Source organism: the organism of the source record quoted next, unplaced genomic scaffold (genome assembly GCF_019419815.1).
Source record: "Pyrus x bretschneideri cultivar Hongxiangsu unplaced genomic scaffold, Pyrus_bretschneideri_v1 Contig10, whole genome shotgun sequence".
Taxonomy (NCBI): domain Eukaryota; kingdom Viridiplantae; phylum Streptophyta; class Magnoliopsida; order Rosales; family Rosaceae; genus Pyrus; species Pyrus x bretschneideri.
The window spans coordinates 4,553,606-4,570,029 of record NW_025999391.1 but is presented as its reverse complement, the minus strand read 5'-3'; the positions used below and the strand labels follow the sequence as shown (position 1 = coordinate 4,570,029).

At 34.6% G+C, this 16,424-nt stretch overlaps 1 long non-coding RNA gene across 1 annotated transcript; it reads left to right on the top strand.

Moving 5' to 3' along the window:
* The first annotated feature begins 855 nt into the window (after nucleotides 1–855).
* Nucleotides 856–15,421, top strand: LOC125469326. The gene is made up of 3 exons (XR_007251668.1): nucleotides 856–1,209; nucleotides 3,355–3,387; nucleotides 15,150–15,421. It is a non-coding gene; the product is annotated as an uncharacterized LOC125469326 (long non-coding RNA).
* Nucleotides 15,422–16,424: the final 1,003 nt, after the last annotated feature.

Genomic DNA, 16,424 nt, shown 5'->3' with positions numbered 1-16,424 from the left:
TATCACATTCATTCATCGAAGCTAAATAACATTTTCTTTCCCTCTTCTTTCCTTTTTTATTTTTTTGAATTTCACCACATATCAGATTGACATATATACCCTTAAAGTTGCACTACAATTGCAAGCAACCAACCCTTCTTTTGTGTGGTTAATAAAGGTCCATGCATGGATGACACAAAAGAACCGCCGGTTCATACGAACGTGGAAAAACATCAGTTGTTTTTCATTTTTGTAGAGAGGAGTTTGGCCTTGGATGGTGAGAGCAACCCCATACAAAAAAATCGCGATGACACTCAGTTCAAAGAATCCACTTAAATCAATAGTCTCAAGAAATAATAATTAACCAAATGCATTTTCACTTCTAAAAAATACGCTGACATAAAATCTATTTAATTCGTATTAAAAAATATATATATATTTATTTATAAAATAAGAAAAAAAAAGTTTTAATTTCGATTTTTAATTAATATTGTCATGCCACGTATTATTATCCGAAAGTACCATTTTGTGAATAGATTTACGATAAGATTTTCAACCAATTCCGACGTGCCATGTGTCACTATCTATTTACAATCTTTTAACCAAGATTTCGATAAGATTTTCAATCAATTTTGTCACACCACGTGTCATTATCCGAAAACACTAATTTGTAGATTGATTTATGATAAGATTTTCAACCAATCCTGACTCACCATGTGTCATTATCTATTTACAATCTTTTAACCAAGATTTCGATAAGATTTTCAACCAATCTTGTCACTCAACGTGTCATTATCCAAAAATACTAATTTGTAGATAGATTTTTGATAAAATTTTTAACCAATCCTGACAAGCCATAACTTTCCATCTGTTTATAATTATGGAAAAGCATCAGTTTTTTTTCATTATAGTGTCGGTTCTAGCTAGGTAGTGTAGCTTAAAATTTGTCTTGTTATAATTTTGTCCAGACTCAATAGGCAACCTCCTCTCCTCAGTATCTCACATATTAAGCTCTCTCTTCTCTCTATATCGACGAACGCACTCACTTCACCTTAAGCCACCACCTTCTCTGACTCCTCAGGTACAAAGGCAAAAGCCTTCTCCCCGTTTTTTAGCTCAAAGTTGTTTGCTTAACTTTAAAACACGTACACATTTATCTTTTTTGTTTCAAGGTTTTACTTTCACAAACGGCAGCCACCACCATCTCCGATTCCGTCTTCGACTCCTCAGGTACATAGTAAATCTGTTTATTGTTTCTCGTTCATCGTTTGTTTGCTTGATTGGTTTTTTTAAGTCAATCTTTCGCTTGCTTAATGGATGGTTTGGATGGCCGGTTTTATAAGCTTTGAGTGATTTTGAGTTTGCAATATGGATGCACTACTTCAAAATGAACAAAATTATTTAATGGTTTTCTCAAACTTGTTTACTTTCCTTAATGAATAATATTACGAACACAGATTTGGATGCTTTTTATTTTTTTTTCTTTTCTTTTTTTCGAGTTATGTTTGGGTCCAATGATTTATAATATCAACACAAAATACTGTAATGGTTTACTCAAACTTGTTTTCTGGGTGCAAGTGACCCTTCACTATAGTAGTGGGAAAGTGTTTTGTCATTGTATAGCGACGTGGATTTGAACTCCGTTGGTGGTTAATCTAACATTTAACTTATTAACGTTATAGTTTCATTCAAAAAACAAAAAAAACAAAAAAAAACTTGTTTTCTGGGTTTTGGGTAGTCGGCGTCTACGGCCATTTCAGCGTTATATATATATAGAGGTTAGATGCTCATCCATTTTTTTGCTACGATTAAAATCTCTTTTTTTTTCAATTTTTTTTATAAAGGTCTTTAAGTTTTAATAAACGTCTTTAATTATTAAAATATTTTTTTATTTCTAAATATATATTGTTAGAAATATTACATAGGGTATATTTATATTTATTGTTAAATTTTTAAGGAATTGTTATTAACACTTCAAAAATTTTAATATACATTCCTTACAAATGTATTTTTATTTTTAATTATAAAAAGTTTGAAGTGTCAAATAAAATTTTTGAAATACTAATAACAATTCTCAAATTTTAATCATATATTTTCATTTTTACTCATTTTTAATTTGCAATTCTTTTTTAATTTATACCAATTTTATTTTAGTTTTAAGTTTTACTCATATATTAATTTCTTTTTATGCTCATATTTTTTAAACTTTTATTTGTATTTGTACCTATATTTTTTATTTTCTTTGTACCTATTTTTAATTTTTCTAAATTTATATGTATTTATTTTATGTTTTAAAATATATTAATAGTTATTTTTAAAAATATGTTAATAATTATGTGGATACATTATTTTTTTGCTATAATTTAGTGAAGAACAATACTACTCTATTATTGATTTTTAAGTATTTATTATATTTTCAAAATATTATTTGAATTTGAGGGTACATTATTTTTTAGCTATAATTTTGTGAAGAACAATATTTGTGACATCTTGTTACGAGATTTATCGTATTTTATTTTTTGTAGTAGTAAAATTTTCAAAATGCCCTTAAGATGCCATGTAGAGCTCAATTTTCCTTTCACCTTTTCAGTTTTATTTTACTATTCTTGAATAATACTTATTTTTACGAATACGTAGATGCAAACGGAATCGACTTTGGAGTATATTTGATCTAGTAACATTTTCTTTTATAACAAATTAATTCAAACTTTTACATTTCCTGCCCTATTTTTTTAAGTAAGCTACGAGATCCATACTCATACTCATTTACCCTTTTTTTATTTTTTCAAGGTTTTACCTTCACAAACGGTGGCCACGTCCATGATAAATATGCTTAATTGTTTCTCGTTCATCGTTTTCTTTACTTTATGGGGTTTTTTTTGTCAATCTATTGCTTTGCTTAATGGATGGTTGGGATGATGAGTTTTATGAGGTTTGGATGACTTTGGGTTTACCATATGCACTACTTCAAGATAAACAAAATTATGTAATGGTTTATTCAAAGTTATTTACTTTCCACAATGATCTATGAAAATCAAAGTTGGTTTGAACCCAATGATTTATGTGTTGCTCTTAGTCTTAACTTGTTTTCTGGGTTTTGGGTCCCCAGGGCTTTCGAGTTATACATAGACAGGGTTCTGAAGTTGATAGATTTAATGTAACTTTTCTTTCTGTATTATGAGTTGAAAAGTAATTTGAAACTCGTCACACCAATATAAAATGAGTTAAAGTCAATATAAAACTTGTTCTACTCAATGAATTTTTTTTTAAATCATTTTTGTTTAGAAATGATAACCGTTGAATTTTTATCCACTGAACAACATAAAACTACTGAATTCTTAGCCACTAAACAAAATTGCTCATTTTCTTTGACAGGCGCACCTGCGGCCACCTTCTTCGACTTCCCAGGTACAAAGACTCATTTACCTTTTTTTTTTAAAGATTTTAGCTTCACAAACGGTAGCAACCACCATCTCCGACTCTGTCTTCAATTCTTGAGGTAAATGATAAATGTGTTTATTGTTTCTTGTGTTCTTTCTTTATGGGTTTTTCAGTCAATCTTTGGCTTTGCTTAATGGATGGTTAGGATGGTGAGTTTTATAAGCTTTGCAGTGAGACGTAGGAGTGCTTACTGTTAACGAGTTCTATCTTGAATCCAAGAAGTTCACCGAAAGCATTTGTGCTTTGTGTATAAAAATATAGGTTAAACACAGTATCTCCTATCCGTATGACTGAAAGTCAGATGCAATAGTATGAACATGATCAACTATTCAATAGTCTATTAACAGTGCTTCCTGGCTAGGACAACACTAGTAACAATGTAAAGACACAAGTTGTTCCTAATCCTTGGACGCAGATGGTCCCTTGATTGACAAAAGTAGTCATTTGACAAAAGAACAACAACCAGGATAGCAAAGCAACATTTCCAATTCAAGTCACACGAAGCAACTCCCATACAAGACTAGTAAAACCTACTCATTCAACAAAAGAACAACAAACCGCAGCATTGCAATGCCAACACTTCCAAAACAACCCACAGAAAGAGTTGGACATCATTCTCAATTAGATCACTTTTAGTTCCAGAAAGAGCTGTCGTTTAGTTCCTGAATCTGATCGACTTATTTTCTGGAGAAAAGTCGAATGGAAATAAACAAATAAAAATAAATAAAAACTAGTCATTCAACAAAAGAACAACAAACAGGATTGCAATGCAACATTTCCAATTCAGTCACACACAACTCCCATTCGAGATAATTGAAACCTACTCATTCAACAAAAGAACTACAAACCGCAGCATTGCAATGCCAACATTTCCAATTCAACCTACAGAAATCAACTTCCATACGAGACTAGTAATTGCTAGTTTGATAACAAAAAAATAACAAACATGTAAAAGTGAAAGGCAGAAGGCAGTGTGTAGGCGAAAAATGCTTTTGTTTCTCAGCCACACCTCCACATGCATCCACCACACTCCGGTAGAGGCTGACCTTTGGAGGAAAAGAAACAACCCTTTTTTCTTTTGGTTTTTGATCATTCTGTTGTATCGTTATGTCTTACTAGGTTTTTCATGGATAACTAAGGATGCGGTAATTTGGCAGCAGATGCCACAACTGAAATGTGGTGTATGGGCGCGGTGTGTGCTATGGTATTGGTTCTTGCATTCATATTTGGGACGAGTGTTCACCTTAATCAGGCTGAGGGTAGTGTTTAAGAAGGGATTCAAGGGTTTCGTAGAGGCTCTGTATTTTATGGTTGTTACTATAACAACTGTAAGATATGAAGACTACGTTCCCAACATGGGTACATCGAAGTGGTTCATAGTATTAGTCATAGTGGTTCTGGCAAATCCAAGTATGTGTACAATCGATAAAATAATAAGTAAGCTCATATCTTGGATTGTTTCCAAGAGTAGATTTTATTAGAGGCCTACGCATCATCAAATCAGTTCGGCAACATTTTGTATGTTTCTCCTCGTGATAATCATAGGGCCTGCAGTAACACGCCTATTAGAGGCGAAGCAGACAATTGTGGATACCAAGAATACAAAAAATATGAATTATGCAGACGTATATTTCTTTAACGTTATATCGTTGATGACGGTTGGGTATAGCAATTTTGTGTTCAAGTCTACCAGTGGACAACTTTTTACTTCGTTTCATCTGCTAATTGGACCAATGCTGGTAGTCAGATATTTGGACTTCCTAGTTGGCTCTTTTCTTGGATAGTGGACAGGGTAATTAAATTTACTTTATGTACATATACCTTATGTTTTTGTGACTTTTTGAAGTAAAGTTTATAATTTTTCTTGACATGCAGACAAAACTTAGAACATCAGTTATACGACGCCAGGGAAGAGCTTGATCAATTGCTATAGCTGCCCTGGCATCATATAATTGTTGTTCTAAATTTGGTCTGCATATCAAGAAAAATTATAAACTTTACTTCAAAGAGTCACACAAACATAACATAAGGTATACGAAAATAAAGTAAATTTAATTACCCTATCCACTGTTGGAGAAAAGAGCCAACTACGAAGTCCAAATATCAGACGACCAGCAGTGGTCCAATTATCAGATAAATCGAAGCGAAAAGCTGTTCACCGGTAGACTTGAACGCAAAATCGTTGTACCCTATTGTCATCAACGATATAACGTTAAAGTAATATACCTCTGCATAATTCATATTTTTTGTATTGTTGTTATCCGAAGTCGTCTGCTTCGCCTCCCATGGGCGTATTACTGCAAGCCCTATGATTACCACCAGGAAAAACATAAAAAATGTTGCCGAACCGATCTGATGCTGCCTAGGCCTCTATAAAATCTGCTCTTGGAAACAATCTAAGATATGAGCTTACCTATGATTGTATCGATGATACACATACTTGGATTTGCCAGAACCATTGTGACTAATACTGTGAACCACTTCGAGGTACCCGTATTGTGAACATAGTCTCTGTTTTTAAGTTACAACAATAAAATATAGACACTATGCAATCCTAGTATCCCTTCTTAATAGCACCCTCAGCCTTATTAAAGTGAGCAATCAGCCCAAATGTGAATGCAAGAAACAGTACGACATCACGCACCGAGCCCATCTACCATCGTTCGACTGTGACATCGGCTGTCGGATTACCGTGTCCTTGGTTATCCATGAAATACCTAGCAAGTAGATACAATAGAGAATGATCAAAAAGAAAAATGGGTTGTTTCTTTTCCTCCCTAGGTCGGCCTCCACCGCCTACAGGGTGTCGTGGATGCGTGTGGCTGAGAAACAAAAACATTTTTTGCCTACACACCACCTTGCACTTTATATATTTAACTTAAAATTACAAGCCTACGGACTGTCTTCTGCCTCTCACTTTTATATATTTAATTAAAACATAACAAACGAAAAAAACATGTACTAATAATTTTTTTTTTAAATAAAGGGTTTTTGGATTTGGGAATGAACTTTTGTTCCGAGTCTCTAACTTACACACCCATAAATAAATTGAGAAAATATTCAATCAAACTCATCCATATATATATATATATATAAAGGCCGAAGATGCCGAGGACCCAGAAAAGAAGTTTGAGTAAACCATTACATGATTTTGTGTTGATAATATAAATCATTGGGTCCAAACATAAAGAATCAAACGATGAACAAAAAACACATTTACTATGTACCTGAGGAGTGGAAGACGGAATCATAGATGGTGGTGGCTGCCGTGTGTGAAAGTAAAACCTTGAAAAAAAAAAAAAAACAGATAAATGAATACGTGTTTTAAAGGTAAAGCAAGCAACTTAGAGCTAAACGGAGAGAAAGGCTTTGCCTTTGTCCCTGAGGAGTCGGAGAAGGTGGTGGCCTTAGATCTGGTGAGTGCATTCGTCAATAGAGAGAGGGGGAGAAAGACGGAGAGGGCTTAACATGCCAGATACTGAGGAGAGGAGGTTGTCTATTGAGTCTGGACATAATTATAACAAGACAAATTTTAAGCTACACTACCTTAGTACCCATACTATGGAAAGGGATCCTCCGGATCCCTCCCACCTAATCCTACTCATCAAACAATCCGGTTTCATGAAATTTGATCCAATGGCTACAAACAGGAGTTCACTCTAAAAGTTATAATAATTTTAGCTGTTGGATTAAATTTCAAAGGTCTGGATTGTTTGATGATGAGGATTGGGTGGAAGGAATCTGGAGAGGATCCCTTTCCCTATACTATAACCATCCAAGGCCAAACTCCTCCCTGCAAAAATGAAAAACAACTGATGTTTTTCCACGTTCGTATGAACCGGCGGTCCTTTCGTGTCCTCCATGCATGGACCTTCATTGACCACACAAAAGAAAGGTTGGTTGCTTATAATTATAGTGCAACTTTAAGGGTATATATGTCACTCACTATGATGTGTGGAGAAATTCGACAAGAAGAAAAGAAGAAAAGAAGAGGGAAATAAAATGTTGGAAAAACTAGGGTCTAATTGTTATATCAAATAACATATAAAAACAAACAATAATTCATGCAATTATATATCAAAGTAATGCATGCACATGACTAACCAATAATAAATAAAAATGACATAATGGATTAGAAAACTCTGGTGCATTATAGAAAAGTCCCTGAGTTTCCACGTTGGGTTTTAAGATCACAGTCATTCGTATTGGTGGCATATCATTTAATTTGTAACTTTTGTCTCTCTAGCATTACCATTTTTGATAAATATATAGATATGATAAACTACTTTAATTAGCAACTAGGACAAGTTCGAACTTGAGTGCAAGAGAATAAAGATACATCGTCTCGATCAATTAGTTGTAGTTCACATGTGTCATTTTTGGCTCCTTAAAACTTTTGAAATGCCTTTTGTATGTATATATATGTGTGTGTGTGTGTGTGTGTATTTGGCTTATGAACAAAAAGTCTACCAACTAAATTATCATGGATACCTTTGTGTTTTATTATTAGAGAAAGACAAAACAACGGTACAAGTCTTCCCCTTGTGCTGCCTTCTCCTTCTGCAGCTGCCCATTACAGAAGAAGGAAAAACAGAAAACGCTTTCTAGCTTCCCTTTCACCCAAACAAAAATTATCAAGAAATTAGCAAGTTTTTGCTGCTTTTCACGTGAAGGTGAAGGCAGCTTTAAAATTCATATTTTTACATGACTTTGATAAATACAGCTTAAACTATCTCTAGTACAAGAGTTCCAAAACCTGCAAAGGCTTTTAACTCAACTAGGTTGGGTTTCCACTATGACTACTCTAATTACGGGCTTTTAACTCATTTCCCTCGATGATACAACTTACTCTCTAGTCAAATCTTAATAATTAGATGTACTAGGTTGACTATCTCTTTAATGTATGGCCATCACAAATTTCATCCATGCATGAAAATTGATTTTGTTTGCGAGTAGTTGTTTTCTTACGTTTAAGTCCACCAAACATATATATCCGGAAGTAGTTTACTAACCCTTTGGTAAACTCCCCCACCCTTAAGGTATTTGCCAGAAGATCTCTAACCTTTCAATATCTTAAAATTTACCATTGTAAAAGATAATCTTTATCTCTTTTCAGAAGCAAATTATTTTTTTATTTGTTTAATGCCATTATATACTATTTCATCATACTTAGAAATAGGAAAACCACACATTGTAATTTCTGAAACACACACACACACACACACACACATATATATATATCAAGCCATCTTTCACCAATAGATGCTAAACAAACCGAGTGTCTCCAGTGATGACTCTACCATTTGCTTCCATGAAATGAAAGTATCAATATTTGCATGCAGAAAACTAAGCATTGTGCACGGCTTGGTCTTTCCAGGCAAGGAATGTTACTTTCCATATAGAAACCGTTTTCTTCTTTGTTTGGATATCACCTTTTCATGAAGGGTCGCAACTCTTCATGAGGTTTGCAGAGGGTTGTACAAAATATAACTAATTTTCTCAGAAAAGAAGTTAATTCTTTACAACAGAAAAACAAATCACATCTCATATGCATTCACGAGAATTATAAACTTTTCAACCAATGTAAGTAGAGGCAAGTAGCCCTTTACCACAGTGGTGAAAATGAGTTGAGCCTTTGTATAAAGGTGCGGGTTCAAACTTCATCGGTGACTAATCTAATACAAAAAAACCAATGTAAGTAAAGAAAACATCATATTACAAAAATGACAGATTATAGCCATCGGTGTTCGTTCTCAATATTTATTCAACAATGAGGATAGATTATAGCCAGCAGCCCGTCCTAGTCGTGAGCAGTGTAGCTGCTTTTATTGTGAGTATTGTGGTTTTCATCCTCGTTTGATATATGGCTTACTTGCCTTTTTCGGAACCATTGGAAGTAAGTGTCGAGTCAGTTACTGTTTCCCGACTCAGAGCGGTCGAGCCCGAGTGTACCGTCAAATGGGAGCTAAAGCTCGTAGTCACAAACTCCAACAGCAAGCACGGCTTCGATCTTTACATTGGAGATCATCTGCAGGTCACGCTCTTCTTGTACGATTGCTAGCTTGGCGGCAACTTTATGGTGACTACCAAGTCATTGCCTCCTCCCTTGCTTTTAACCAGCGAGACCAACCAGACATGCACCTTGAGTTTCAAAATGCAAATTGATAATGCCTATTTCGGTGAAGAACTCATTGAGGAAATCGCTAGAGGGATAATCCAAGTCCACCTGAATGTGATGGCTCGATTTCAACTTATGCCCACGACTTCGAAGCTTGAGGGATTCCATGTGTTGCAGCACTCCTGCCCCAATATGGGGTTGTGAGAGTTCAATTCTACCCGTAGCATGGAAATCGTTTAACTCTTTTTTAAATGTGTTGGTAAATGTAGTTGCTTGCTGTAGACATATTGGTGTTATGTAATTGGAGATAAATTGATTCTACTTAATTCCAAATTAATGAAGTGATGTCTTTACTTATCGGATTTGATTGCGCATTACATACATTGCTGTTGGGAAATTCAGGGTTTGGGCTCATTAAACTAACTACTTAATTTAATGATTTTATCTCATTAAACCGATTACGTAATCAGTTTAATGAGATAAAACCATTAAATTAGGTAATCAGTTTAATGAGCCCAAACCCTGCATTTCCCAACAACAATGTATGTAATGCGTAATCAAATTTGATAAGAAAAGACATCACTTCATTAATTTGGAATTAAGTAGAATCAATTTATCTCCAATTACATAACATCAGTCTGTCTATTGCAAGCAACTACATGTACCAACACATTTAATAAAGAGTCGAACGATTTCCGTGCTACGGGTAGAATCGAACTAGCACAGCCCCATGCCAGGGCAGGATAGCCACACCACACAAAATCCCTTAAGCTTCGAAGTGGTGGGCATGAGCCGATATCAAGCCATCACATTCAGATGGACTTGGATTATCCTTCTGGAGATATCCTCGATGAGCTCTTCACCTAAGTAGGCATGATCAGTTTGCATTTTGAAACTTAAGGTGGCCGTCTGGTTGGTCTTGCTGGTTAAAAGCAAGGGAGGATGTAATGACTTGGTAGTCACCATAAAGCCAGCAATCGTACACGAAGAGCGTGGTCTGTAGATAATCTCCAATGTAGAAATCGAAGTTGTGCTTGTTGTTGGGGTTTGTGACTATGAGCTTCAGCTCCCATTTGACGGTACACTCGGGCCCAGCCGCGCTGAGTCGGGAAACGGTAACTGACTCGACACTTGCTTCCAATGGTTCCGGAAAAGGCGAGTAAGCCCTATATCAGATGAGGATGAAGACCACAATAAGAGCAGCTACACTGCCCACGACTAGGAGGGGTTGCCGGTTATAATGTCCTCATTGTTGAATAAATATTGAGAACGAACACTGATGACTTCATGACGATGAGCTATGTGGATCGATCAATGGCAGTGGGAGAAAAGTTGAACAATAAGGGCCATGGGACAGATAATGTTAGGTCATGTCGAAGGTTAAAAGCTAGAAAATAGTCTAATTTGCTCAAAAATTCATCTCCAAAGGGGCATCAGGCTAGCCAAATGTGGTTTTCTTCTTAACCTTTTTTGAGATCCAACTATTTAATTGCAATAATTGATTTGAAACTAAATTGTTAGATTTGAAAATATCCAAAAGTAATTTAATTAAATTAACTATAAATTTAAAGTATAAACATAAAACTAATAAATTATTGAGGGACTATGTTTAGCGCCTTCGGTTGATTGAAGATGGTATATGAGTATGGTTTGATGCTGTTTGTTTAAAAAAAATTTTTTACAGGATTATATTTACCCCTTTCGGTTAAAAATGGGCTCAAGTGTCTATGGTTGGTACTTAGAGAGTAATATCCTATTCTTTGGGCCATTCATAGTAAGCTCAATAGGCGCCCCATTTCTAAGAGCATTGTTGGAACTTTTAATATTATTATATTAAATTAAATAGAAATTAGAAGTTGTGTATTTTGTTGGAAATATACGTTTAACATAATGAATAATAACTTCTAACTCTTGATAAATGGTCACATGTTTTTCAAAAAAATATCTCAAATCTATAAATAGGGAAACCTCCTATAATCATAAAATCAATATTCATATTCATACATATAGTGCATGAAAAATTAGATAGTATCATTGAGTCTATATGAGAGTGTTTTCAAGACAATCATGATTCATTCGAGCCTTATGATTTGGAGTGCTACTATTACAAGGAGGTGGTCGTTGTATCCCGAGTAACAAGCGTTAACCAACCGTGAACACCATGGTGGGGCGTAAACTTATCTTAAGGACAGAGTGTTCAACACTTGTCTTGATTGTATTTCTAGGTTTTTCTAATCTATTATGTCATGTTTGTTTAACATTGGTTAATCATGTGCATGCATTACTTTGATATATAATTGCATAAATTATTTCTTAATTTTTTATGTGATTTAATATAGTAATTAGACCCTATTGTTCCAACCACCTGAAGACAAGTTTAGATTTGGTTGCTATAATTTTGTCATCAGTTCCAAATTGGCATTACATAAGTGGTAATTCATAATTACTTCTTGTCACGCCCCGATCCTAAGATAGGTCTAGGATCCACACGTGACGTCATCACATACCCTTTCACCCGAATCATTGTGTCAATTGTAGTAATTTTTCTTTTATCATATGGCTGCATCTAACCTCTGTGTTAGACTGTCTACGTACCCTAAGACGAGATCTAGCCATTCGTAGTTCCCTAACATATCTCGCGTTATTGCGAAGTCTGATAAGAATTCTATCTCATATCAAAGCAAGCCATAATCACACCAATGGACATCCAACAAAAGCCTTAATTCGATTGCCATTCATGCGATCCAATTATGTACACAAGTAATCAACCAATGAGATAAATAATAAGATAACATTCCACGAAGTTTAGTATAATCAAACTCCGAAAATGTCTATTGTATTTCCTCTACATGGATTCCTAAGCGTTGCTCTCAGTTACTAATACAAGGATCCACCAACTTGGCCAAATCCATTTTCACAATATAAGACATTACTAAATGCATGAGATGAACTTTAATCCTAGTCAAAGTACTTGGAATACTAATTTAACAGTCCCCAATTCAAATGCCATTTTGGTTGAATAGCTTCATCACTGCCAATACGTTTGAATGGAAATAATTCTGGACTGTAAGTGATTATGTGTTTCAATAGGCATAAGTGCACCAATACATTAAGTCACTGAGATTATAATTGTATCAGAAAATGGTTCTTTGAAACCCAATACATAACCATATAAAGTGATTTAATAAACTCAATATCGATAAGTAAATTAGAATTAAAATTTAGAGAAGAAAGAACATTGCAAAGCAGCAACCTCTTCTCCACAAAAGCTGTAGAAAAGCAGTTTAAGTCAACCAAGATTAACCTAATTTTGAACACTCATACCTATACCGGATGCAAACTTACATGGGTTTCGAAGCTTGTTTTGTGTACTTCAAAAGCATAAAAGATTTGTAGAAAACGGGATTCTAAGTTGAAACCCAGTATTTGCTGCTGTCTGGCAGCTTCCGGACTCAAGTTTGAATATGACTTTGACATATCAATACTCAATGGAATTAAGTGAAATCAGATGGGTATTGATCATGGACATGTCTAGTTTTAAACCACATAATATTGGCTCAAAAGGAATCCATAAAGACATAGAAATTAAGAGCCAAAATAGGCTACTTGAAATGTAGTTTTTGTGAAGAATCAATAAATTTCCTGCAATTTAGAACCTATACTCTTATAATCCAAATTACATTTTCAGAATGCTTCCACACATTTCAGAATTCATGTTTATAACTTCGATTTCAATTATATTCAACAATTAACAAGACTTGACCTTTTAATCCAAACCCTAGAACAAGATATTTGATTACAACACCCAAAGTATAAAATTGAAAATAATACGAAAGATTGGTACAAAGCAGCTGTGGAAGGAATAAAGAGAGATGGGAATGGTTACCTATGCTGCAGTCGGCAAAAGCAATCACATTTCTGTTATGGTTCAAACGACATGGTTGTACACCTTTTCTCTCAGTTTCTAGTAAACATTTTAATTCCTTATTTTCTCTTTGCTTCTCCTGGTGTCTTCTATATTTCCTTCGACTTCTCTCAAAGATTCATAGTTTCTATCCTTGTCCCCCTTTTCTTTTTTCCGCTCTCTCCCCCCTTTTCTGATTCATCTCCCCTTCCCACCCCCCCCCCCCTCCCTTTTCCCTAACCACCCCCCCTTCCCCAACCACCACCCCCCCAGCCCCCCGGCGGCCGCAAAATCCATTGGCCAACGCCATCTCCCCCCTTTTTTGCTTCTCTCTTCCTCCCCCTTCCAGATGCCTCCTTTTTCCCCCCTGTGCTTTACTTTAGTTAAGATTTATATTATTATTAGTTTTACTCTTGAAATTTAGAATTACAAGAATGCCCTTAGCATTTGTGTTTCGTAAAATCTTCATTCTAATTCTAATTTCCTCTCCACTTGCGCTCGTACGCTCGTATCGATGAGTACCACGAACATGTGCTAAGACATACGTATCACGAGTTTAATGGTCAACAAAAGTCAACACTTTCTCCTCTAGAAGTATTTTGGACACAACTCTAGAAGTCTTTCTCAGTTTTATCTGCCGGAGGGAACACAACTCTTACATATATGATTTCAAGTTTTCCCTTTAGAAATTCAAGCTCTGTTGAACACATGAGGTGTAAGAAACTGTTTGGGATATTTTCAAGTTTTTATGATTCCTGGAAAAAAAACATGCTTAAGGGTAATTATATTTTAATTTTTATTGAATTCAGGTAACCATCTTTAGGTTTTTTGCTTTGATTTGAAGAATTTCTTACCCACGAAAGCCAGGGCTTCGTGATGAGTTCTCTGGGTTCCATATTTGGCGTCTTTGTTTTGTTCAAATTTGGGGCGTTTATGATTTGGGATTTATATACTCTCTTATCAACTCTTAATGTTGAATTAGGCAGCTACTAATGTTGGATTAATGAAAGTTGGGCATCAGTTCATATGTTTTTCAATGTTTCTATTCCGATTTAATAACGTGATTTGGTAGTGCGATGCTGATTTAGGCTATGAATTCAGAGGCTTTTGAATAGCCAAGTTTGCAACACGGATTTCAGAGGTTGTTGTATCATTAGCTGAAATATGCTACATATAATCCTTAGACATCATTTTTCACCTTGATTAAGATGTGCGCCTACCTTCTCAGTTTTCAGCATTGTAGATGCGGGTGGTATAAATTTTTACTTAAAAAATTGAGCTCGAAATGAAAACCCAGGTGAAAAATCATGGAAACAACTCTTGCGTAGAAATGATTTCTGGGAATGAATTTTCTTGAGATTTGATCCCAGCTATTTGATAAGAGTCAGGTTTTATAACTCAAACCATTTCCAATAACTATTTGGTAATAGGATGAATAATTAATCTTAAAAAGTGAGTTCATACATATGAAATCATGTTTAAGCTAACTTTTTCCCTTATGAATATTTCTTAATCTGATAGGCTGATGCTTGGGTTATTGAGAATTTGGCCTCGGTAGCAAAATATATGTCTGCCCAAATTATGGGACACGGGTGTAGTTCTTATTTTGATAATTTTTTCTTCTCTCTTTGATACTTTTCATGTGTATTCACTCGGGAAAAATACTTGAGTCTTCATTAATGCTGCAGGATATATTTTCTTCTGCAGCCATAAAATCTGTTACAGATTTCCAAGTGTACAAGGAGGTTGTTGGGTTGAATTCGGTTGCACAGATAACGCTGCAGTATACCATACAAAGGTTTCATTTCTTTCCTTTTGCCCCTTTTTTGGGATATTGGTTACAAAATCTGTTTTGAGCATGGGTGTGAAATTTACAGTAGGGGTTAGTAAGTTAATTTCATTCTCAATGTACACAAATGTTGTTCTTGCATTAATTCATTTTCTTTTTATTGAAATTGAATAAAACTAATTCTCCTTGATATCCACTTATTCTGCTAAGATATGCAATACAAATATCTGCTATCTCCTACCTGTAAACGTATGACCTAAAATCATTTCATTGAGAAACTGTGCCCATGGTCTTGATTTATTTTTGAAAAGTTGTATCTGATTTTAGTTGTTAAAGTCAGTAATCAATTCTGCTTAGATTTTTTGGTAGCGTAAGTACGTCTACACACATCCCTAATCTTGCACACACACTGCATCTCTGTCACATTGGTGAACTATGGTATTGTTTGTTTTAATTAAGAGCCACCGAACTAGATATATCTGATCCATCTTTTTTCGCGTATCATATCACTTTTAGACCTGTTTGATTGAATTCTGCCATTTACACCAAAATACCTAAACAATGACATCAAATTTTGAACTCAAAAATCTAATAACTTTACTACATTTTCAGTTTCATTCAATGACACTTCCTTTTCAATTACTTTAATTTTAACATATTTCACTTTCTTTAGAATCAACCAATACTTTTTCTTACGTCACCAAACAATTTTACCTTATTATATCCAATTTGTATTTATGTTGTTTTTGTCATGCTCTATCACAATATATCAGTTACTTTAATAAATTTAGTTCTAAACGTTTTCAACATAGATGATCTTACAAAACTCACTGATGTACTTATCTAATTTTTAAGTTTTCAGTATTAGGCAGCTTTGATCTTTGATTTCAAATATGTGATTTTGTCTAATTCTTTCTGATCCTCAATTTCTATTGTCGTAATGGACATTCTTGAATCACATTGGTTAACACCAAACAAATGGTATGTGTCATATTTCTCTTTTTCTATTCCTTTACCTTCATACAGAGTTTTGTTTGAATGCCATCATTTTCACAAGCCCTTGTACACCCTTGATTCAAACTTCATCATTCTTTAAATATCTGTTTGTATTATGCTCACATATTTTGTAATCCCCCATCAATGTGTGGACACTATTTCTAGTTTGGCTTCTATATGTTAGTCTTCCCATGTCA